Genomic DNA, 5,821 nt, shown 5'->3' on the forward strand with positions numbered 1-5,821 from the left:
ATTTTTTTTTTCTAACTCAACTGTTTTTGTTTTTTGTTCCTATGAATTCAAACTGTATTTTCTACTTATTGTGAATGTATTTGTTATGTAAAAGTCTGTAAGTAATATTTATTCTGTCAATATTTTTATTTATACAAAATAAAATCTCTGTACATAAATCCATCCAATTCTAACTTTTTTTTTTAAATATTTTAAGGTGACATGCACTGATGCATTTACACGTGACAATATGTTATTATGTTTAGTTTGAATAAATGTTTTGTTTAGAAGTTGTTCTACCTTATTTTAGTGATTGTCAAGGCATAGTGTGCTTTCTTAAAAAATATATTTATGTAATAATGATATTTATTTTTATTTATTTTATTTTTTTTAACTGTGAAATTCGACATTGTATATAGCCAATTGTTTTTTGCAAGTTGTACATATTGCTAGCTAATATACATAACTTTTTATGTCAACAAACAAAATGGGTGTACTGCTTTTGTAAGAATGTCACATTACATATATTTTAATTGTTAAGGTATTAATATATATCTAAATAAATTGCAAAAAAAATAAAAAATCTCTAGTGCTTTTCTCAGCATCTTTTATTATGTTATGTACAAATTAAAGGTTTTCTTGGAATATTTATTGGAATATCCTCATTAGCAAACACTTTTTGGCATTTTAATTTTAATTTCGGACATATGTAATAGTCAATGGTATTTTTTTCCATTTCATTCCATTTTTTCCCATTACCATGGCAACATACTTGCAAATACAGATATGTTCTCATTGGCTTTTTTGTTCACTATTGTAAGCTGGATGTCCATGCTAAATTTGAATTGTCTGCAATAAACAAAATTTGGTGGCCCATTTAAAAGTTTCAAGGGGCCACTGTAGAACAGTTTTATAACATATCTATACAAGTTTAACATCGCTATGTTCAGGTCATCAATGCACACAAATGTTTCATTGGGTCTGGCTCAATTTGACATCACCTATGAGAAATACACACATTTTTATGCTTCCACTGCTTTGTGGATTTTCCACACCCACCTTTCAGATTTCATAAAAAATCTACACATTAATATTTAATTGGACATGGTTCTTGGTTAGTTTAACCAATTTTCAAGTCTTTTGAAAGACATTCCAAGGTGGAGATATTACAAGTAAGACAAGTACAATTTTGGGTCATAATGCCGTTTTTAATCATCATTCCATGTGCTACTGTCATGACAACTTAAATTTTTGTATGTTTAAAAACGTTTGGCCTCTCATTCCATTGGTTTAACAGGGAAACATTTTTCATCTTTGGATTACTCCTTATGTTGGGAAACTTGAATTTTAGGCCATAGTTGGATTAGTGTAGAGCAGGGGTGTTCATTACGTCGATCGCGATCTACCAGTCGATCGCGAAGGCATTTTGGGTAGATCACGTCCCATCATCCATCCAGTCACATGACTAACATACAGGACAATCAATCAGATTACACCTGACCCTAGGTCACATCATGGGTGCTGCATAAACAAGCGCGAGTTAGCTTAACCCTATAGCGTCGGATCTTATCATCGCAGAGCACGGTTGCGGACTTCCCTGCAGTGTAACTCCGCAACCTGTCGTGCTCTCATGTAAATTCAAACGGCGTCTTAAAGCAGAGACACAGGGCTATCTAAATATTTTACCGTCATTACGGTAATCTGCCTCTGTTGTCTCTCGAAGGTGACGAATGAGAGCGCGGGGTTGCGGGGATTTTCCCAGTTATTTATTCGATGCGTAAAAGAAAAAAATACGGATGGATGTGTAAAATAGAAGTAGTTGTGTGAAAAAATGCAGTAAATTCTGATACTTCGTTTAACATGATTTTTATGGCTATAGAAAAAAACAAAACCGTAATCAACATGATTAGCTCTGTTATCGCTTTCAAACGAAAAATGCAATTTTACTCCTGGCTGGCTGTCAGAAGCTACTGCCCGAACTATGCATCCCTCACAGTGTGCAGTATTATCTCATGTACATCAAAATGCACTGTACATGTAAGAATTCATAATACATTTACAAACAAATATATGTTTAACATTTTTGTATTAGGTGGTAGATCTTTCAGACACGATCATTTTAAATGTAGCTCACATACTGAAAAAGTCTGAGCACCCCTGGTGTAGAGCATCTATTTAGTCAACAAGAAAGTGCAGTACTCTGAACCCCATGTATTTCAAAGACATATTTTTTATGGTACCATGGAATCGTGGAATCATTTCATTCTTTTGAACAGTTCTACAAAGAGGGCACATTGCAGCTTGGCAACCAGACCGTTTCAGTGATGTCAACTGTGAATTCAAACAGATCTCACTATGACATTGAAACTGAAGATTTGGAAGAGATAAAAAATAACCTGGACTCTAATGAAATATTAGAGGATGCTTGGGCCATGCTTTGTCCTGAGCAAGAAGCAGAACGTTTGGAAGCCACTGATGAACTTGCACAGAGTAAACTGGATGATGAAAACCCCTTACCCCATATTCCTGATTTAGGGATAGCTAACAAAGAAACTGGTCATTTAGAAAAACAACACAATGCGATGACTCGAGCTGAAGGTTTGGATTTAATTCGATCTTTAAATGACATCCAGCTGTCTATTTTTTTCAAAATACAAAAGTGGTGCGTACAAAAAGTCAATGGAAATAATCCAGAACCTTCACATGTGTTCATCACTGGTGGCGCTGGCACAGGGAAAAGCCACTTGATTCGGGCCAGTCAGTACGAAGCCAATCGTCTATTTGCTCCAATGCGACGCCACCCAGACAACATGAGTGTTTTAATAACAGCACCCACTGGTATGGCAGCATACAATCTAAATGCATCTACAATTCACAGTGCATTTAGCATTGGAACAGATGTGACACTTCCCTACATACCATTAGGTGAAGAAAAACTCAATTCTCTCCGTGCCAAATATATTTATGTGAAGTTAGTAATCATTGATGAAATATCAATGGTTTCTCATAAACTGCTCACGTATATACATGGACGGCTGAGGCAAATCAAGCAAAGAGGTGATGTTTCCCCTTTTGGAAATGTCAGCCTTATAGCAGTTGGTGATTTCTATCAGTTACCTCCAGTTATGGCAAATGGTTTGTACACTGACAATCTACCTCTGAACTTTTGGTCAAGTTTCAAAATGGCTGAACTGAAAACAATTGTCAGACAGAAGGATACCACATTTGCAGAATTACTGAACAGATTAAGAACACGATCGAAAGGGACACCCATGCTTCATGAAGACATCCACATTCTACAAAGTTGTGAAACTGGAGAGGAGTCTTCTGCTCTACATATTTTTCCAACAAATTCACAGGTAAATGAACATAACTTTAACCAGCTCAAAGCCACTTGTCCTGACTATCAAACAATAGATGCACAGGACTATCACTACAACAGGAAAACTGGAAAAATGGAAAGCAAAGTCACACCTCACAGTAAAGACAACCTCACCAGTCTGCAGAAACAGCTATTTTTGGGTGTTCCTGCCAGAGTTATGCTGTGTAAAAACATTGATGTGGAAGATGGATTGGTCAATGGAGTCTGTGGAACTGTAACACATATTAGTGAAACAGAAAGAAATGGACTTCCTGAAGCTGTGTATGTTCAGTTTGATGACATCAATGTTGGTACACAGAGACGAAAGAAGTACCCATCCACTGCACCTGCTTTAATAAACTCCACACGGATACAGCCAGAGGAGGAAAGGGCTAACAGCAAAGGGGGGAAACGTCGTCAGTTTCCTCTTGCACTTGCCTGGGCTGTTACAATCCACAAAGTACAAGGCCTGACTGTTGACAATGCTGTGGTGTCGCTAAAGCAAGTGTTTGCCTCAGGACAATCTTATGTGGCTCTAAGTCGTGTAAGAAGTCTAGATGGCCTTATTATCCAGGACTTTGATGAGAAGGCTATTTATTGTAATGATGAGGTAAAACATGCATTGGAAGCTATGCCACGCTTCTTGGATGACAATGTGTCACAAGCCAAACAGTCAGCTGATGTGTTAACCTTGTTTTTGATGAATGTTCAGGGTGTAGTAAAACATGTACCTGATTTGGTGTCATCCATGCAGCATTTACAGCCTGACTGTATAGCTGTGACAGAAACATGGTTAACATCTCAGTCTGCGCTTCATAGTGTTGACATAGACGGTTACAGTTTCCACAGCCGTCCACGAAGTCTGGCATACGAACACAGCAAGCATCCAGCTCTTACTACACTCAAAAGTCAACATCATGGTGGAGTGGGCATGTATTGCTCCAACGACACTAACTATCACTTTCCTGATGCACCCCAATTTAATTTGGAGTGCTTAATTTACAAAAATGTAAATCATCAGGTTTTAGTTGCAGTTGTGTATCGACCACCAGCATATCCCATGTCTGTGTTCAAGCAGAACTTGAAAAATCTGCTAACTTGGCTACAGGCACAAAGTCAGTCCATTGTTGTTATGGGAGATTTCAATGATGACATATTGAAATCATCATCAGTGTGCAATTTCATGACCAGTTACGGATATGTTCAGAATGTCACATCTCCAACTACAGAACGAGGCACTTTGATTGATCATGTCTATGTCAAATCTCAACAATATGAGATTTCATCAGAAGCTGTTCCAACATATTTCAGTGATCATCAGGGCATAGTCTGCTCTCTTAAGCTGAAGTCTGTGTAGATTTTTTTTTTCTAACTCAACTGTTTTTGTTTTTTGTTCCTATGAATTCAAACTGTATTTTCTACTTATTGTGAATGTATTTGTTATGTAAAAGTCTGTAAGTAATATTTATTCTGTCAATATTTTTATTTATACAAAATAAAATCTCTGTACATAAATCCATCCAATTCTAACTTTTTTTTTAAATATTTTAAGGTGACATGCACTGATGCATTTACACGTGACAATATGTTATTATGTTTAGTTTGAATAAATGTTTTGTTTAGAAGTTGTTCTACCTTATTTTAGTGATTGTCAAGGCATAGTGTGCTTTCTTAAAAAATATATTTATGTAATAATGATATTTATTTTTATTTATTTTATTTTTTTTAACTGTGAAATTCGACATTGTATATAGCCAATTGTTTTTTGCAAGTTGTACATATTGCTAGCTAATATACATAACTTTTTATGTCAACAAACAAAATGGGTGTACTGCTTTTGTAAGAATGTCACATTACATATATTTTAATTGTTAAGGTATTAATATATATCTAAATAAATTGCAAAAAAAATAAAAAATCTCTAGTGCTTTTCTCAGCATCTTTTATTATGTTATGTACAAATTAAAGGTTTTCTTGGAATATTTATTGGAATATCCTCATTAGCAAACACTTTTTGGCATTTTAATTTTAATTTCGGACATATGTAATAGTCAATGGTATTTTTTTCCATTTCATTCCATTTTTTCCCATTACCATGGCAACATACTTGCAAATACAGATATGTTCTCATTGGCTTTTTTGTTCACTATTGTAAGCTGGATGTCCATGCTAAATTTGAATTGTCTGCAATAAACAAAATTTGGTGGCCCATTTAAAAGTTTCAAGGGGCCACTGTAGAACAGTTTTATAACATATCTATACAAGTTTAACATCGCTATGTTCAGGTCATCAATGCACACAAATGTTTCATTGGGTCTGGCTCAATTTGACATCACCTATGAGAAATACACACATTTTTATGCTTCCACTGCTTTGTGGATTTTCCACACCCACCTTTCAGATTTCATAAAAAATCTACACATTAATATTTAATTGGACATGGTTCTTGGTTAGTTTAACCAATTTTCAAGTCTTTTGAAA

This window comes from Periophthalmus magnuspinnatus, chromosome 10 (genome assembly GCF_009829125.3).
Source record: "Periophthalmus magnuspinnatus isolate fPerMag1 chromosome 10, fPerMag1.2.pri, whole genome shotgun sequence".
NCBI lineage: Eukaryota > Metazoa > Chordata > Actinopteri > Gobiiformes > Gobiidae > Periophthalmus > Periophthalmus magnuspinnatus.